Genomic DNA, 20703 nt, shown 5'->3' on the forward strand with positions numbered 1-20703 from the left:
TCTACATGGGAGTTTCATTGTAGCTGAACTCTCTACAATGTGACTTCTTCTAGCTGAACTCTCTACAGGGTGACTTGTTTCTAGCTGAACTCTCTATAGGTGATTTGTTTGCAGCTGAACTCTCTACATTGTGGTTTCTTTGTAGCTGAACTCTCTACAAGGTAACTTCTTCTAGCCGATCTTTCTACAAGGTGATTGAGTTTTTTGCAGCCTAACTCTTTACATGGTGGTTGCTTTGTAGCTGAACTCTCTAAAAGGTGACTTCTTCTAGCTGAACTCTCTACAGGATGATTTGTTTGCAGCTGAACTCTCTACGTGGTAGTTTCTTGTAGCTGAACTCTCTACAATGTGACTTCTTCTAGCTGAACTCTCTACAGGGTGACTTGTTTTTAGCTGATCTCTCTACAGGGTGACTTGTTTCTAGCTGAACTCTCTACAGGTGATTTGTTTGCAGCTGAACTCTCTACATGGTGGTTCTTTGTAGCTGAACTCTCTACAATGTAACTTCTTCTAGCTGATCTTTCTACAGGGTGATTTGTTTGTAGCTGAATTCTCTACAGGGTGATTTATTTGCAGCCTAACTCTCTACAAAGTGACTTCTTCTAGCTGAACTCTCAACAGAGTGATTGATTTTTTTTGCAGCTGAACTCTCTACATGGTGGTTTCTTTGTAACTGAACTCTCTACAGGGTGATTTGTTTGTAGCTGAACTCTCAACAGGGTGATTTGTTTGTAGCTGAACTCTCTACAGGGTGATCTGTTCATAGCTGAACTCCCTATAAGGTAACTTCTTCTAGCTAATCTTTCTACAGGGCGATTTGTTTGTAGCTGAGTTCTCTACAGGGTGATTTGTTTGCAGCTGAGCTCTACATGGTAGTTTCTTTGTAGCTCTACAATGTGACTTCTTCTAGCTGAACTCTGTACAAGGTGACTTGTTTCTAGCTGATCTCTCTACAGGGTGACTTGTTTCTAGCTGAACTCTCTAGAGGTGATTTGTTTGCAGCTGAACTCTCTACATGGTTTATTTCTTTGTAACTGAACTCCCTGCAAGGTGACTTCTTCTAGCTGATCTCTCTACAAGGTAATTTCTTCTAGCTGATCTCTCTACAGGCCGATTTGTTTGTAGCTGAACTCTCTACATGATGGTTTCTTTGTAGCTGAACTCTCTACAAGGTGATTTCTTCTATAGCTGATCTTTCTACAGGGTGATTTATTTGTAGTTGAACTCTCTACATGATAGTTTCTGTGTAGCTGAACTCTCTACAAGGTGATTTCTTCTATAGCTGATCTTTCTACAGGGTGATTTGTTTGTACCTGAACTATCTACATGATGGTTTCTTTGTAGCTGAACTCTCTACAAGGTAACTTCTTCTAGCTGATCTCTCTACAGGACAATTTGTTTGTAGCTGAACTCTCACATTATTGCTTCTTTGAAGCTGAACTCTCTACAAGGTGATTTCTTCTAGCTGATCTTTCTACAGGGTGATTTGTTTGTAGCAGAACTCTCTACAAGGAAACTTCTTCTAGCTGATCTCTCTACAGGGAGATTTGTTTGTAGCTGAACTCTCTATACATGATTTGTTTGCGGCTGAATTCTCTACATGATGGTTTCTTTGTAGCTGAACTCTCTACAAGGTAACTTCTTCTAACTGATCTCTTTACAGGGTGAATTGTTTGTAGCTGAACGATCTACAAGGTAACTTCTTTTAACTGATCTCTCTACAGGGTGATTTGTCTGTAGCTGAACTCTCTACAAGGAAACCTCTTTTAACTGAGCTCTGGACAGGGTGAATTGTTTGTAGCTGAACTATCTACAAGGTAACTTCTTCTAGCTGATCTCTCTACAGGATGATTTGTTTGTAGCTGAACTATCTACAAGGTAACTTCTTCTAGTTGATCTCTCTACAGGGTGATTTGTTTGTAGCTGAATTCTGTATAGGTGATTTGTTTGCAGCTGAACTCTCTACAAGGTAATTTCTTCTAGCTGATGTATCTACAGGGTCACTAGTTTGTAGCTGAATCCTCTACATGGTGGTTTCTTTGTAACTGAACTATCTATAAGGTGACATCTTCTAGCTGATCTTTCAACAGGGTGATTTGTTTGTAACTGAACTCTCTACAAGAAAACTTCTTCTAACTGATGTCTGAACAGGGTGAATTGTTTGTAGCTGAACTCTCTACAGGGTGATTTGTTTGTAGCTGATCTCTATACAGGTTACTTATTTCTAACTGATCTCTTGAATTCTGTTCAGGGTGACTGCTCTATTAGGATGACTGCTCTATTAGAGTATCTCGATCTCGCACTTGCTACACCAAGTTGGATTTCGTGTTATAACTCCGTGGCTTTAAGTCTGATTTTTCTACACCATTGAAGAGCCTTTCTAAGATGATAACTCCAACTGTACAGCGATTCTCAAAGCATTACCCCAAGTGGTTTATCTGGTAGGCGTGGCAAGCATAATAATAATAGTAATAATAATAATAATAATAATAAAAAAAAATTAACTAATCTCGATTGCGTAATTGTTACACACTGTTGATATTTTCGCTGTATCTTCCTGGTTTTTAGCTCGATTTCTTTCAAACCACAAAAGGTTTGAGGTTCAATAGTTAACCTATTCACCCACCGATTTTCAGCTTCTTCCCATACGCGGTTTATCCTGTAGGGGTGACAACATATTGGTGTTATTTTTCGTGCATAATTGCTCATAACGCTTTGCCTGTTTATGGTATTCCATCCAAAGTTGGAACAGAGATGCGCCTTTATACCCGCCTTCTGTGTGCCAAATTTCAAGGAAATCGGATAACGCGTTCGCGTTTTATAGCAGTTTTTGTAAGTGTGCGAAAAGAGGAAGAAAAATAAGAAGAAGAAAAAAAACGAAGAAACTAAGCCAATTTTTGAAGTCGCATATCTCAGGAATACCTGAAGCGATTTCGCTTGTATGGCTGCATGTATTGCAAGAAGTTAGCTCAAATTTGGAATGTAGAGTACTGAAGTTGGAGGGAATGTACACAGCAAAATTTTCCTTGTTTCATCAAGGCAGGACAGAGCTACGGAGATGCGAAAATTGCGTTTTTTTTCTTCCTGTCAATATACTGACGGGGTTGCGCGCCGGCTTCTTGGGCGGCACGACACACTACCGTGTGTCTTGATTAAACACTAAAATACAAAAAGTACGAGTACCGCATTGTAGAGCCAAACCAAGAACAAGTTCCTCTTGATTAACAATGATCATGTGGCCTATTTAGGGGAAATCTGTTGGAAAATCCCTGTAACACCTCAAGTGAATACACATGATACACGGTTTGCATTAATTATTGATGGCAGTCCATGTCTTGAGAGGACTGAAACTGAATCAGAATGCTACTAAATATTTGTTATATTGTAACTGGATTTCAATAGAGTGGGGAAGTGTACTTAACTGATTTGAAACTAAGATATGTAGAGTCTACACCGCTTGAAGAAGAACGTCGAGTGGATATTAAAGAGTCGCCGGCGAGAATACTGATGTACTCAGCTCTTTGTGGATGTTCAGTAACAAAAAGAGGAGTGGAGAACGAAACGAGGAGTGGAGGTTCAGTAACGAAAGGAGGAGTGGAAAATGGGGCTAGTGTACAAAGTGCCACATCTATTCACACTGATTAACCGCGTGTATGCGATTGGTTTTTAGACTGTCAGACGTCTGCACTGACTAGTGCAAGTTCACTGAGACCAAGCTGAAAACTTCTGTGATGGTACCAAGTTGAGTAGCAGCAAATACCAATATTATCCTGCTTGAAATTATATCTCATGGATGGATTGTCAACAAGGTGTACTCGTACAGACCAAACAGCTTTCAGTATTGTCACTGTAGTGCCAATTTAGAAGTCCCGGAACTAAGTAAGGTATTCTACATGATGCTTGTACAAAAAAATACTCTTTTACATTGCATACTGGTCTTTATGTACAGTGAAACCTGTCTTATCAGGACACTGTGTAGTAAGGTCACTGCTGGGCCAACTTGTGAATCCTCAAACGTTTACCTCAAGGGTGTGATGAATTTTCAGGTCCTCAAATTTTATATTACCTTAAGATGTGATGAATTTTCAGTTCCCCAAATCTTTCATTTACATAAAAAGTGACAGATTTTTAGCTGTATTGTATTTAAAACACACCTGTCGATTTTACAGGGTACTTGGTCATAGCATGCAGTTCTCCTCCTAGCAGTGCTACACACATAACTTGGCCAGAGCTGCTCTAAACTTGGCAACTAAGATCAAGGTTGGGGGGTAAGTATACAAAGGAATTTTATAATGTTATGTGTGTTCTTTAGTTCTCAATTGTCAAGTGTACGTGGACTGTACACCAAGTGTGCGCAGACTGTAGTAACATCAATGACATTGTGGATCTTCAGGTCAGTCTGTGTGTATACTAAGAAATTTTTGTATTGCCTCAAAGGTGTGATGAATTTTCAGATCCCCAAATCTGTCATTTTCGTAAAATGTGACAGATTATTAGCTGTATTTAATGCCCTGTCAATTTTACAGGTACAGGGTACTTCGTCATAGCATGCGGCTCTCTCACTAGCAGTGGTACATACGTAAAGATCAAGGTTCGAGGGAGTAAGTTTATATAGACAGAGGAATTATATAATATTATGTGTGTTCTTTAGTTCTCAATTGTCAAGTGTACGTGGACGATGAGGCCAGGTAAGATCTTGCCATTATATCTCAGTTGATTACAATCTTCTGAATTTTCAGGATGAGGCGTACAGTTGCGATGGGACTAACTATCCCATTTTATTGTCAGAATTTTATTGTTAATGTCATAAACAATTGATGTGATATATTTTGTTATGTAACATGTGTATTAATTAAATGACATGCATGACAAAATCCACAATGGGAGTGACTACTTGCTGTTAGGGTGGGTAATGCTATGTAACAAGCTGGTTTGAGCACCACCAGAACATGCAAGTTATTTTAATACATCATGTGTGGTGTGGCAACAAGAATTATGCTTGGAACACCTTCTCTAGTGACGCTACGTTCTTGACGCTTTCACACTTGTTTATAAGACATCTGCCAATTATCAACGCACACATGAGGCATGGCACTAAATGGAGTTTAAAAGATTTCTGCTTAAAACACCTTCCCTAGGAAACTTATGGTTCTACATGCTTTTACAACTTGTTTATCAGACATTAGGGCTTGTGTCAACATCGTGTCTTTAAAAGTTATTGTAGGGATTAGAGGTTTGATCAAAGAAAATACGCGTATGAACAAACCAGGATTAGATAATGTCAGTGCTAGATAGACTGTACAAACATGGGTAAGTTGACTGGTATAAGGTGACGCTAGGTGTAATACAAGGTTGAGAAATAAAGCAAAATATGTCTAAATACGCATTTTAATACAGTCTGCACTGGTCGCAAGAAAACTACTATGAAAAAAGACTTTTTTATTACATAACGCAATACAAACCTATTGAGAGATGTTGCGTAATTCAGGGCTAATATTGCAAAACCGTCCCTACACGTAAATAACTCACAGTAGTGGCCGCGTGTCTTTTAATTGGGTGTGCGCTTTGTAGTTTCTTGGCGGCGCGCCTCACTATCGTGAGTCTTGATATCACGGGTATGAGTGCTTTGCCTGATATATACACACAAGCACGAGGGTCGCAGGCCCAAGTGTGAGTGCGTATATACAGGAAAAGCACTCGTGCCCATGGTATAACTAATATGTTCTACTTTAGCATGTAGAACTAACTAATTAGCAAAATCTTTAGTTGCTATACCCTTCTCTTATATGTGACCGGATTTGCAAAAACGTACCTTTTCCACACATTTGACATACCAACAAACAAAATGACGTAACACTTGACTACTTGTGCTGATTAACTTGCTCTTACTATCAAAATGTACACTGTTAAAACAGTCATGTGCATATCACGAGTTTTTTCATGTGGGATATTTGCCACAGATAGCACACAATTTTTCATGTGGTATGCACACATTGTTTGCTTGTGTTTCACACATAAAAATTTTGGTGAGGCAAACATGCTTTTCTCGTTCGTTTTACGCATTTTCTCTGTTTCCCACAATTAATTTTTTCTTTAAAATGTTTACAAAATACACAAATACAATATAATGTGTATACAATTCTGTATGCTGTAGGTGTCCAGATGTCAAGAATTCGGACATTCTCATCAGGTAACCCGAGAAATTCTCACCAGAGGACGACCTTAGATGTTCTTTTCAGATGACCCGACCAGACATTAAGATGATCCCAGATGTTTTACCAGAAGACAACTGCCAGACATTCAATACTGATGCTGCTACACCACTACATGGTCATTTTTGATCTAAAAGTATAATATTGAATATCAGTTGTCACAATGAAATACTTTTGCGTACCATTTAATCCACAGAAGAATTGTCCTTGAGTCGTACCTACAGTTAAAGGTGTAAACTAATGTGGTTGTGTATACAAGCAATTACCTTGTATAAAGCATGTGTGTCAGTGGCACTGGCATTTAATTCTGTTCATAGTTCTGTTTTACATAATGAAAGTTATCAATCACTGTATCACAATTTTGATTCATCGTACCATAATCATTCTTGAGCAACATCTGTAGAATCTGCGCAGTAGCTGTAGGTAGATAACATAAGCAGTTACGTGACACTGCAGTTTTCAGTAGACAACTTTGGGCATTCTCATCATGATCCCAGACTTTCTCACTTGATGATCCAAGGAATTCTCACCGGAGGACGATCTTAGATGTACTTGTCAGATGAGCCGACCAGATGTTAAGATGATCCCAGACATTTAACATTGATGCTGCATGGTCATTTTTGATCTAAAAGAACAACATTGAACGGAGTTGTCACAATGAAATACTTTTACGTACCACTTAATCCACAGGAGAACTGTCCTTCAGATATACCTATAGATCAAGGTATAAACTGATGTGGTTGGGCACACAAGCAATGTGATTACCTTGCATCAAACACTTGTGTCCATCTGTGCCATTCTGTGGTTAATAGTAACTATCCAAGACACCACACAGTTCCAATGACATCAAATCATTACATCGTAGAATCTTCCCAGTAGCTGTAGGTATGATGTAAGCAGTTATGTGAACTGAAGTTTTCAGTACCTCTAATACTTTTCTCAGCAGACGTATTTCTCAAATCTCTAGAGGCCTGTAAACTAGGATTGGCTGCACTAGCACTGTCCATAATATCTCACAAATTCGCTCGATGGTTCTTTCCGGCCAATTCGTGACTAAATTGTGACCACAACTGCAATGAAAATATATTAAACACGTTAAGAAAGCTGTTCTACTTACGGGTCGAAGACTGGCTTGAAGTGGCTTCTTCATTTTTGCCACAAACCGTCCACTAACCAAGGCGCCGTCGCTATAAATCCGAATAAACATGGCGCCACTTTCATTGGTGAATTCTACCCCTCTCTATGTTCGCGAAAGGAAGAGCAAAAGAAAGCTGCCACTTTCGTCAAAACCACCGCCAAAATCCATCACCAAGGTAACAACAAAAATTTTGTCGACTTTCAATGTGTATTAATTATATGAGCGACAAGCGGCTGATGCTGGGAACGGTGCAGAGTTGTTCCATTATTATATTAAAGTAAGATGTCATACTAGCAATTGCACTATTTTAGTGTCATTGTATGTAGTCAGGTTGCGCAGTGACGATGAACATCACTACACTGATTGCACGTGACAGCACGTGTCGAAATGTGACATGTTGGCTCGGTGAGTTACAGTTTGTTAGTTATGGCATAGATACTGGAGTGTAGTATCTATGACTATGGTTATCACCACTGCCAGTTCACTTAAGGACTCTGCCCAGTCTAAGGAACTGTTGTATGTGGTAGTGAGTCATTAGTGCAATGCATGTATGGTATTGGCCTGCAGAACGAAGGGGTTGCCTTTTTCAGTGCTTGTTCTGTTTTACTTTAGGATACTAAACTCATAGATTTTTTGCTTAGGTTTCCTGGGCTAGTGGTAAGCACCTCATACAGGTTCTGCCTTCTGTGCAAACCCTCCAGTGCCCAACTGGAATAATAATAAGTGCTGTTGATTTCCTATCCACTGCCTGCACACTCTGCACTAAATGTCCTATTTTGGTTTACCTGTACTGGTTCACTTGTAAGGGTGTCAGTGTATTTTTTATGCAGTTTGCTATTGTTGTGTCCACACAAATAAGTGGCTTGGAATGCTATGAATGTTATAATAAAATAATCGATCGAACCTGACCAAATGTAGATATACCTGAGAATGGGATGGGAAGCAGAATTTATTTGGAGTGGATCAAGCTTGACTCGGGCCAATTTTATTTTCAAGGGGCCATCTACCTGGCTGGGACCTGCATGGTGTTAGCTGGGGCCTAGGGGAACCATAGATAGTAAACTCGTTTACTGTTTCGGGACCCAGCTTACTCATTGGTCTCACAAGGCCCAACCACTAGCTGGCCATCTCCAATGGTGGATCGATGGGGCATTTTGGGGCAAATTCTGCCACCCCTCCCTTTGTGGAGGAGCCGTACTTCTTTTGATAGAAATACTAAACCTTAGTTTATCAGGCCACAATCAATTTGTGTAACTCCTGAAAACAAAAGCAACTGTCAAACTTTCACCCAGCACCTTTGTGCATAGTAAGCACCTCTAAAAATAATTACCATGTTGGAGTTTAAGTCATTCTAGCCATTAAAACAGCTTTTAACACTTCACAAAGCCAATACTACAGTAGGTGTATGAGGTGATTATTTGCTGCTTTAAAAATACAAGATAATCTACTATCCTCAACTACCTACAGTTTGTGCCCCTCCCATTGCCAGCTCCTGGTCTGATCTCAGTTCCTGTTTTGGTAAAATCATAAAATACAATGGGAAGTTTAGTGGACACAGCTTTGTTCATGGTACCATGCGATTTATATTCTGCCACACAGTATATAGAGTGGTCTTGTAAAGAAGTTACCATTTACAATAATATCATAATGATTAAACTGAGTGTTTGTAGATATGTCATATCAACAAGGCTTCACTCCATAGGTGAGCAAACTGCATGCCTGCAGATGCATCTGTATAGTGTTTCATCATTATTCTATGGTATAAACACTATACTGGATACCACAGCTACCGTACACAAGTAAATTTTGACGTCAAAAAATTTGGTTTAATTCTTCAAATTTAAATCCGTGAAATGTTTATAAGCGCCCTTAAAAGTACAGGTTTTGCCTACAATTTCTTGATTTTCGTCAATATTTTATTCGTCAAATCTGCTGAAGTCTGAATTCGTCAAATAGTTCTTACGTCAAAATTTCCTTGCATACGGTATTTGACTAAAATGCAGCACAAAGTGCAAACTGAATGGATTAATGCAAATTTAGCCACATACCATATAAGGTTACCACTTACAATTATTAGTAACAATAACACTTACCTGGATGCAGTAAAGTAAGTCAATAAGCAATACAGCTAGTTCCAGTTTGTACGATAGGCATTAAATAGAGTGTGTAATGCGTAATGACTAATCTAGTGAAATTATATTTGATGCAGGCAGGGATGAGAAACTGGTATGTCAATTGGAGTGGCCTTATAAGGTGTTCAATTCCTACGCTATATGTGAATTATTCCAAATCTGTAAAAGTGGCTGTAAATAAAAATTTCAAAAAATAATTTACAATGTGAATTCAGACACACAAGTGTTGTATACTCAACATTGATCTGAAATCTGCTTGTACAGATGCATACCATGAAATGCAGAGTTTGTGATACGTACATACAATGTCATTGTACATGAAACATTGAATAAAAACCAGCTGCATACATAATTTCTGCAGAGATACATGGAAAGTTGTATTTTTTTGTCCACCGTGACTACAGTGTATGAATTATTGTCTTGTTTATTTGTAATTGGTTTTTTTGTATCAGGGATGGATCCAGACTTTTTAAAAGGGGGAAGGGGGGGGGGGGGGGGGTTCTAGTCTGGAATTGCAACTTCAGCCTAGCTGTAAGTCGAAAACAAAAAAAGGTCATCACCTGCTGGCAATAGCTGCCACACTCACCATAGATGCCTTCAACAACTATACTTCCTTATTTAATATTGTATACATAGCTTAATACACTGCTCCTCTTAAGAATACTATGACTGCTCTATTAGAGTGTCTCAAGTAAGAGAAGCTTTCAAAAGGGGGGGCTCCATGGAACCCTTTGAACCCCCTGGATCCACCCCTGTGCATTGCTGTAGTATGTAAACTACAACTATGTATATGCATACACGCTCAAACTACATACACAGTACATAATCACCCATATTTATTTGTGTGCTCTATTAGAAACACACAGCATCCAAGTTTACATGTAAAAGATGGTCTGTACATAGTCAGTCAGTGTAAAGTGGCTACTGTCAAGTATTAGCCCACTGTGTTGACATAAGCCACAGACAAAAGCACCATGACAAACTGTAGGTCATAGCATAGTGCTAAATGTGATCAAACACTTGAATATGTAACATGTTTCATCTGTAGGTTACTTTGTTAAATCATCCACTTGTACAATAGCTAGACACCAAGACCAAGGGAACGAAGCGATTTAGTGACCCTGATGGCCCGAGGCTATAGCGTCCCGAGCACAGCAAGGGCGCTACTAAGGGCCAGAGGGGTTACTAAATCTCTTAGTTCCTGTTGGTCATGGTGTTTAACTTATTTAGACTATGGTTTAAAGTACGTACCTTTATAGCCAGAGCGTGAGTGTGGGGTGAAAAAGCAATGGAGAACAGCGGAACGGTTTCTTCTTACAGTGCCCACAAAAATAATTATTCAAACGGTTACCAGAGTAACAGCAGAACTACAGTAGATACGCTGCTTAGTTTACTATTTGTCCAGAATTATTCACAGAACATGGAGAAGAAGAGTATTACAGTATTATCAAGTACTCCAGTGTGCCTTTTATGTTATAATTATTTATCATGTACAAAATTGCTTGAGGGTGGGTTACTAAGTGAACATGTGTAGGTGACTAAGTGAGCATGTCAGGTGACTAAGTGATTTAGTAAACCTGTAAATGAACCATACCAACACTGACAATTGTTTGTGGCTGTGGGATAAAAGCAGGGATTATTAATGGCGAATTGGTGACCGCCTAGTATTGTCATTTTGAAACACTGGTTTCCTCATAACAGTTTTGTCTTTCTTTGCACCATTGCAAAGTACAAACACAGTAGAATTCAGAAATATATTGAACCTCATAGAACCTCTTCATCAATTTTTTGTACAGGTACCATTCACTCACATGAAATTTCAAGCATTGCTTTGAGTGTATAACGTAATGTATATTGGGTTTGTCCTATCGCCTCTGGTTGGGTTCATTATGGAACTTTGGTTTTGTGGTGATGAATTTTACTTATCCTGCCTTTGTAGGTAGAAGGTATTAGTAGGCTAAGTTTTTGTTCGAAAGAGTAACCTACAGGATTATGTCTGGTGTATTTAGTAATTAGTTTATAACAATCTCTGTTGCAGGTGGCACTAGTATGAGAGGAATTATCTAGAGCTTCAGTTGACGTCTCAACATCTGTAGACTAGATGGTGGTTTTAGATGGAAATCTCTTTAAAGGACTCTCCATGTAAAGGACACTGTATAAGGAAGGTTTTCTGTAGACCTCTACCAATACAAATGTACCTCCGAGAAAGAACAATCTTATACCAGTAAAGTTTTATAAAGTCCCAAAGTGTTCATTAAATAGGGTTTCACTGTATGTATAATATAACAAGAAACACTATCCATGGTATATGCCTATGGTGGCACAAGTTGTAATCAGTTTTCATACAAATCAATGTACAGCATGTTTACAAATATTGCAGAATACAATTAACAAAGTGAAAAATCTCACTCAAGTAATTTTACTTGTACTATGGTAGCACTGTAGCGACAATTCTTGCTTCCTGAGGGTTAATTTGCATGCCTGTAAAGAACACAAATTACACTAGACTTCTTTTCATATTTACATACGTACCACACTGTCAATGCTGAAGTCACCAAAATCTCACAAATGATAGCTGAGTGACCAGCGAGGTCCAGGTGTACCAAATAATGTCCTCCAAGTCTGGCTACAGTGATGATTATTTATCCAGTGCCCAATGCATCCATTGCCACAGAAATTCTGGAGATATATTTGAGTGACATAAACACTGATGGTATTAAATTACTGTACTAAGGACTACGGCACTACTTGCAGTAAGTTACACACACTTTACAACTGGGATACCTATATACATAGTTCACTGATGATTGGGACACCAGTAGTTCATGGTTTTATTTGTAATAGTTTTAGAGTACACAGATTTAAAACCTCTGAAATCCAGACACTCTACTCATTGTATGGTACTTTACAAAATAAAGTTTTGGAAAGTATTGCTAGCAGTTCATGAGTCTTTACAGGCAGTTCATGAACCATCGCGAGCAATTCACAAAGCTTAATGAACACAATTGGATACAGTCCGTTTGTCAACAATTTGAGAAGCTTCACAAATTTGGTGGAATTTTTTTTACATAGTACCGTAGTAATGTATACATTCAGGCTCCTGAAATTAGGACACGTCAAAAATTAGGACACTTCTCTTGGTATCATTTGTATTAGTGTGTTTGACCCCTAAAACCAGAGCACCTCACTAACAAGGACACCTTGATAATCAGGGCACTTGTCAATAGTCAGATTGTGTGCTATACATGTAGGCCCCTCCCTTTGTTATCCAACAGAACTTTCCTGTGTGGTGTGTCTGCATCAGTGGCTTAAAAAATGTCAGCCTGATCTTTGTGCAAAGTGGTATTCAACTTCAACATGCTTGGCAGCTACACTAGAAGAACACAGTATGAATCACTTGTCTATGGTCCCACTTGTACGCACTCCTGAAATCCCACTTAATTGAGACACTTGAGTGAAACAGTATCATGCCGTGAGAGTGATACCATCACTTTTATTTCTTTATACCAAAACTACAAAGCAGATACAAAATACATTACCTTTAAATGTACTAGAACCAACCAAGAACAAAAAGACGGCTCACTCTGACCACTGATTACTGCCCCTATGATGGGCATCACCATGTATTCTTTGGTACTAGGCTAATATACATAAACTAACCCAGACTTGTAACTGGCTGCAGTACAAATCAGTTTTGGCTAGTAGGACTTGAAACTGGCAGTACATGGATTTTTCTGTGCATCAGAGTAGTGTGGAGCCATACGTACTAAAATACATTTAAAGATCTGAAACAATTATACAGTATTCAAGTGTTATGCAACATATAATCAAGTGCTCATGAATACTACTATATGTACACTGGCCATGTAAGTGGTCTTAACAATCATTAATAAGCTCCACAGCTACATCATGCAAGCAATCAGAAAATAGATCACATAGGGTGTACAGGCTCATGCACAACACAATCACACACATGCATCATAGACATACGACTCTTAATAGGGATTAAAAACAACACGTGCCCTAACATTTCTCTTTACTGTAGACTATCAGTGTAGGTTTAGTAGAATACAAAAGTTCTCTACGGTTGAGCGATACAAGTTGCTTTGGTGGAAGTCACTGACTGGCCTTTCCCACAAAAGAAACTCGTCATATCGTGCCGTTTCAGTATTGCTTCTACACCAAGGTACGTTTCTGTTCCTGTAGTAGCTGTGTACACCTTCTGGTATTGACGATACATGGCATTTAAAAACCCCTTTGGTCATTAGAATGTAAGCCACACCTCTAGTTTAAACGTTGTGTATTTCCTTGGCTAGGTGTTGTTGTACCGTCGTGTTTCTGTACTCCTAACTCTACACAGCTGCTGTCTAGTGTAACTGTTTGTCTTTCAAGCTTTAATCTAATGCTAAAGCTGTGGAACAAAATTATGTAGCACACTTCACTCGTACGTTCTAAATCACTCTCACTAAACCTTTAAAACTTCATTAGGGGACAATTAAATTAGTATACGATACAAATTATGGAAACCACTGGTAACATTCGAAACAAGCCTATTTCTGGCTCGTAACACTGTTTTCAATCCATATTAGGAGTTGTACACATGCGCATTACAAACTCACACTACACACACACACACACACAAAAGCAAGTGCAGTCACACCTACTCAGTAAAACAACACCTGTGTCATGAGGGAGAAACACAGGTAAATCCTCCTAGAGCAGGATACTCTTGGTATGAGTTTCTGATTTAAATTTCTACCCTTGGGTTACAAATCTCCAAACACTACCTGACCTAGCTTGGGGTCGGTGGGTGTGACATTGATAGGTACACAGCAACTAGTACCCAGCCCACACACAGTTTCACAATTGTGTAACAATTTAGTAGGCTACACACTCCACAGATAAAGAAAACAACAACTAGCTCTAGCAGTTATTCTAAATAATGACCTTCTTCAAAAATGACCTAACAAATATTCTATCCTAACATAGATAATATACAACAGGCATTGTGTTTATGGTATTTAATAATGGCAAGGCACTTTTTATCTACAAGCATTTAAAATAAGATTAAGTTGAAGATGCATTCACGTCGATATAACAATGCGCAAACCTACTAAACAACCAAAATTGATAGGATGCACCTAGTTTAGAACAGAATACCTTTGGGAATCAGTTAATACGCCTTCAGCTCTGACGACGCTGTCACCTCCTTTCTCCAACAACAAAGGCGCGTGCTAATCACAAGCAGTATGTAATTAGCACATAAACATCGTGTTAGCAGTACACAACTGCAGGTGGCGTGAATCCCACAAACTTCATGTGACAAGTGTTCGTGTGCTACTTACATGACAAGCATGTGCTATGAACATCACTGTTTTAACAGTGTAGCCAGATACTTTAGCTACATTCATTGAAAATTTCAAGTAATTATATGTCATGATCAAAAAGTTATGAAGCTTTAAAGTTCAAAAATGGTTGAAATTTTGGATGTGAAAAAGGTACCTTTTTGCAAATCCGGTCACATATAGAGAACCAAGTAAGCTGTGATTGTGGGAATGAATTTTTCCAAACAAACTGTGATTGTGGGATTCAATTTTAATACACCAAACAGTAGTTTCATTTTATTTTTGCTAATATAGCAATTTTAAGAGACTAGTGTTAATTATGTTACTTTAATTGCTACATTTACAAAAGTAAAAAACAAACTACTGTTGATGTATTAAAATTGAATCCCACAATCACAGGTTGTTTGGAGGAATTCAATCCCACAATCACAGCTTGCTTGATTTCCTATATAAGGGAAGAGGATAACATTATAACATCAAAGAAATCTGATGATTTCTGGATATAGTGTGCACTCCTATTAGGTGTGCAATGTCTCAAGTTAGCAAGATATACGCACTGGTGGCGCTACGTGTATCTCTTTAAGGCAGTGTGTAATGAAATATACACACTGCCTTAACAAGATATATGCACTGCCTTAACGAGATATACGCACTGGAGCAGTGCGTATATCTCGTTAACATTTTGAGTCAGTGCAATTTATATATATGCACTGGCTTTCCTTTGATCTGAGGTGTGAAAGTGGTACATACATATGCATATAACTTCCTTACCGGATAGTTCTTCATCAGTTTGGGGGCCTCCAAGCTATCACTGACATATTCCTCATCTGTATAGTGGTGCTGAAATGATTATTCAGCTATTTGACTATTCAGTCGGCATGACACTGTTTGATTCGTTAACACACTTTTTGAATAATCGTTAGCACTTTGTACACTCTATTCAGATGGAAAAGCCAGCCTTGAAACTTAAGATTGTGAATGAATTGATGTACCTATGATGTAAAAATTCTATATTAGAAGAAAAGCTCTTAGGCTTTACCATGGTCCCTAACAAAAGGTTTCAGTACTTATTCAATAGAAGTATAAGCTTAAAGAATAATCGAATATTTGGTCCTTTTGTTAACAACTATTTTAATAGTAAAAATTGTTATTCATTTCAGCACTACCTTATAGACTTCTTCATCAGATTCTGGGGTGGTCTGATGGTGTTGAGCCTTAACAAAGTCATCAACAAGATGTGGTATGTCTGTTTCTGTCCCTGTCCTTAGCATCTTCACTGGGGTGAAAATGCACAGGGAGTTTCTCGTTGCCTGAGTTGGCTGCTGGTACTTTCTTGCTGTTATTTTGTTATCTTGTTTAGGTAGCTTGTGATTGGCTGCTGGTCATTGGGCTGGCATTGTTCATGGCACTGCTCTGCTGGCTGGTCGCACTTTTCTCTACTCCTCTTACGACTGTTCACAGTAGAGGGTTGTGTTTGGCGGGTTCACCGGGTTGTCACCTTATTGTTGCTTGTTCCTTTGCTGTGGCTACAAGACTTCTGACGTGTGCTTTTCTCATGCGAGGCGATCTTCTTGCCTTTGTCTTTGGCATCTTTGATAGTAATGATAGGGAGACTTAATTGTTCACTTTTAATCTTTGGTGTACCGTGTGTTAATTACCGCACATGTATGGTTATCCTTATTGAGGTCCACTGACCTCTAGGAGTACCCATGTGCTCACTTCATTAGCTAGATTTAAATTAATGGATTTAAACTCTCATTTACGTGTATGAATATTTAAGGATCCAGTTCCTGTACAGAATCTTCATGTCGAGCATGAATTTCATGGTGCAGAAGACAGTTCACTTGGTAAGCAGAGTGAGATTCATCTTAGCATTGGCCATGTAAAATGTGAAATTTTGAGCCTCACACAGTTAAAGTTTGATAAGGGATTAAAAAAATGATAATTATATAGTATGGGTATAGACTGAACTAAGGATTAAATGTCCACTAATATATCTTTATGTGTAAGTGACCTCCCTTGTTTCTCTACTGTACTTTTATTTCATTAATCACTAATCTAACTCAAAATTCCTAATTAAATTTTTTTTTGTTGTACTTATTCTTATAGTTTATGTACAGAAAACATATTTATTCATGCAGATGTGCTGGAAGCATTGTGTTCTTCACCTTCCACTATAACTACTGCAAAAGAGCCATCAAACCACTTTTCACCAAAGGATATATCAAGTCCAAGTGCCAATACATCAAAACTTTTACAAACAGAGGAAAGTATGTATGTACAACAATAGATAATAAAATTAATGTTACATACACTAGTTATTTTATAAATTAAAAAATTTAAAAGGAAATAGGGATTGGTATAATATACATGCTACAAAAAGTGAGGAAACAACCTCAAAAATTTTACAGTTGAAATGCGAAATGATCCAGCAGTAAAAAGTAAAGAAACAATATTAGACAACTACTTAATAAAATACGACACACTTAAATCCCTACTTTTGGCTAGCATCTTGACATAAGACCATCAAAATAACCAAAAGTAGGGAATAAAGTGTGCCTCATTTTAGCAAGTAGTCGTCTAATCTTGTTTCCTTACTTTTTACTTCTGGATCATTTCTCCTTTCAACTGTAACATTTTTGAGCTTGTTTCCTTTTTTGCAGCTATATTATACCAATCTCTACTTTGTTTTAAAATTTAATTTAAAAAAGCTAGTTTGTTATCCTTTTTTGTCTAGCTAGCTAACTAGCTAGCTATATTATACTCTTCTTGTTTTCCAGGCCTGTGAAAATAGGGCAAGTGGGCACATGATTTTGCTTACCTTTTCATACTTTCATCACTCATAACTTTTTGTACTATTATGCTATGGCATTGCCATTTTCAGCTATTAGTGAGGCTTTAATTGGCATCATGATGCAAGTTACAGAATGGAAATGTACTTTTCCAATACTGAGATATGACCTGTAGAGTGATGGGATGTAGTTTGTACCCACATGCCCTGTTTTCGCAGGCCCAGTCACAAATATCACTTGAAGCAGCTATCTTTCACCTTCGTACGCAATAAACGCCTGTAAAATAATTACATTTTGTCTTTTAAAGCTATTACAGTAACTGTTCAAGAATTCAGCTGCATCTCTATTGGCCTAAATTTTGATGATTTTACAGAAAAACATTGCTGGAGATCCCACCATTGAGAGCGGAACCCTTGCTTTTAGAAGTCTGGATCCTGAGTTAATCTGCCCCTCAAAGACATTATTAGCTAGCTACCTCACAAAAAGCTAAACTGGTAATCAACACTATATAAAATGACTACCCAGTGTTAATAAATGCTATAGACAACTTCTTGAGTACTGCACCCATTCACCCTTGCTTACAAACACATACTCACACTTCATTAAAATTACTTGTTTTGGTTGTGATGCACACTGCAACTATTAATTGCTGCAACTATTAATTATCCTTCGAGAAGAACAAAGAAGCAAATGAATTAGGAAAGCAAACAGCATGGTACAGTGGACAGAATGTAATCGAACAACAGATTCATGAATCTGCCATCATTACCTTAGCTGTCTGAAATTTCTGGAACCATAAACTTAGCACGATCGGGTCTTACAGCAGGCAGACAAAATCCAGTTTCAAAATTTTTAAAACTCACCACTGTACATCAAAATATTTAACTTTTTGCTTCATTTAAACAAGGTACAGCTGTACTGATGCATTCCAGGTGGTTTTTCCGGTAAAACTTATCGCAAGTCCATTTTTTTACGATGCGAAATCCATGAAACCATATGATTTCTTACCAACAACTGCTATATGACAAATTATTATCTATGTGCATGCTCTAATGCCAATTAACATGATTTTTTCAACTGCTTAGAAATGTAATTTGTGAATTATAAATATATACAACAAATTCCTATAAAATATAAAAAAATGAATGTTTGATTTTAAACAATTATAGCATGAATCTGGTTAACAGCAACCATGCCATTTAATTGTTCCTTTGATGTTGACCATTTGTAAAAGAAAATAGTGTTGCATAATACTAGCACAATTAAATTGTTTGAATCTGAGACAGCTGCTAGGATAAATATACCTGACATAAAATATGGTTATTCAGTCACCTACTATTTATTATATATTAATGTATTATATATACAGTGATAATCAAAGTAGTCACCGTGTTGTACATGAGAAAATGGCAGCTACAGGAGGGTAAGTACAGCTGTGTGTGAGTAAAAATTGTGTATGCATAACCAATAAAATTAATTATTTCATGGTTGAACTTTTTAGTGGAATACATAAGTCTTTCCAACTTGCCAAACCAGTTTTATAGCCTTTGTCAGTTGGTATGATTTGACAAAACTTGTCTTCTTAATGAGATATAAACTTTAATGAACTTTACTACGTAGCTTAGTAGTGTTGCCATTGTAATATGTAGGCACAAGCTTCAGCACACTCTGTCACACAATACCGTAGATTCCCTAAAAATTCGGCAGAAATAAATTAATTCTGTTCGTGTCTGGCCGAACAATTAGGAAAAATGTACCAACAAGTTGCTACTGTTGACTTTTTACGGATCTAGCCCTAATACAGTCTGCATACTTCATGGCTATGTTATTTACGATCCGTTTACTGCTTACTTTCTGGATTTCTTTCTACAGGGACCAACAGGAATGCCTCGAGGTGGAGCTGACGATACCACAACACTCACTTGGCCACAGCGCTATATATGTGACCCAGTCTGACAAAACCGGGCTTATCGCCTATTTAAAAGTATCGAGAAATGCCGGTTTTAAGTATTTAGTGTGTTGTAGCTCGCCAATGGTTGAAGCTATGTGTACCAAATGTTCACACGTATTACACCAATTGCTTACCTTCCAGAGTATCCACTGTGCAAGTAGCCAACAACTAAGTTTCCCGCCATTTTAGAAAGTTTTAAAACCGAGGTTGACTGTATCAGGCGAGCTGCAAATTGGGTGGGAGATGGGGGCCCTGGAAGGCGGGAAAGATGGTGTTCAAAAATTGAAAAGGAAGGCCAAGGGATGAATTAGGCATACATTCATTCCCAGGCTGACCAGAGCTCCATTAAGGCCCCACACCACACGTACGGATCGCCACTGGGCTCGGGAAAAGCAGCCAGCTAAACCAGACCACTCAAGTCCAGCTGATTTTAATGTGGAATTATATAGTTTATTCATGTAGCTGTGTGTCCTGGTTGAAAAATCGAATCTACTGACATGGGCGATAAGACCGGTTTTCTCAGACTGGGTCACATATTATGATTGCCTACATTATCTAGGAGGGATGGTCAATGTCATTACTACATCACTTTTGAATACAATCACCCAGATGTAATATTAAGGATTTCAACAAGTAATAAAAAATAGAAACCACAATCAACAATATTATTAAACTATCTCGTGATAAATCTTGCTACCAGTCAAATGCTGCATGAAGTGTTCCATGGCTTAACAAAGCATTATCTGAGGTTGTATCATGTTACAAGGAGATGTAGGGCCAGGAGAGAATATATTCTGTGAACAGAAACGAAGATCGTTTTGCAATAGCCGCGGTGTCACGATGACATTATTGGGTACGTTCCCTGAACAATTTTGCACTTGGTGCTTCATCCAGCATCAAAGTAGTATATTGTGTAAGGTCACTGGGAATGCTCAGTACTCAAGAGACCTTGGTTAACTAGTACTCCTAGTGCCGAAAACTTAGCGCGCTTATAATTAGAAACTTTCCTGCACTTGCTGAAATTTAGAGCACATTGCGTTCAAAGCATGGGGAGCGCCAAATATTTAGAGATGCCGAAATTTTAGGGAATCTACGGTAGTTCAAATTTCGGTACTGGTATAGAATATTTAAAT

General features: G+C 38.1%; 3 long non-coding RNA genes across 7 annotated transcripts; 1 reads left to right on the forward strand and 2 right to left on the reverse strand.

The window, feature by feature from the left end:
* Nucleotides 1-6072: 6072 nt before the first annotated feature.
* Nucleotides 6073-7887, reverse strand: LOC136246899 (uncharacterized). Of its 4 annotated transcripts, none has more exons than XR_010696914.1 (7): nucleotides 7330-7887; nucleotides 7147-7282; nucleotides 6978-7091; nucleotides 6889-6924; nucleotides 6479-6837; nucleotides 6395-6430; nucleotides 6073-6342 (listed from the first exon to the last, which is right to left on the reverse strand). It is a non-coding gene; the product is annotated as an uncharacterized lncRNA (long non-coding RNA). The 4 variants fall into 4 exon arrangements; XR_010696912.1 differs by having other exon boundaries at nucleotides 7138-7282; XR_010696913.1 differs by having other exon boundaries at nucleotides 6479-6531; nucleotides 6588-6837; nucleotides 6978-7282.
* On the forward strand, nucleotides 6393-11885 carry LOC136246901 (uncharacterized). The gene is made up of 3 exons (XR_010696917.1): nucleotides 6393-7627; nucleotides 7677-7755; nucleotides 11521-11885. It is a non-coding gene; the product is annotated as an uncharacterized lncRNA (long non-coding RNA).
* LOC136246900 (uncharacterized) lies at nucleotides 11783-14869 on the reverse strand. 2 transcript variants are annotated; one of them, XR_010696916.1, is made up of 4 exons: nucleotides 14828-14868; nucleotides 14643-14716; nucleotides 12015-12161; nucleotides 11783-11963 (listed from the first exon to the last, which is right to left on the reverse strand). It is a non-coding gene; the product is annotated as an uncharacterized lncRNA (long non-coding RNA). The 2 variants fall into 2 exon arrangements; XR_010696915.1 differs by having other exon boundaries at nucleotides 14643-14869.
* Between the last annotated feature and the right edge of the window lie 5834 nt (nucleotides 14870-20703).

The sequence above is a fragment of the Dysidea avara genome, chromosome 2, assembly GCF_963678975.1.
Source record: "Dysidea avara chromosome 2, odDysAvar1.4, whole genome shotgun sequence".
In the NCBI taxonomy this organism is placed as follows: Eukaryota; Metazoa; Porifera; class Demospongiae; order Dictyoceratida; family Dysideidae; genus Dysidea; species Dysidea avara.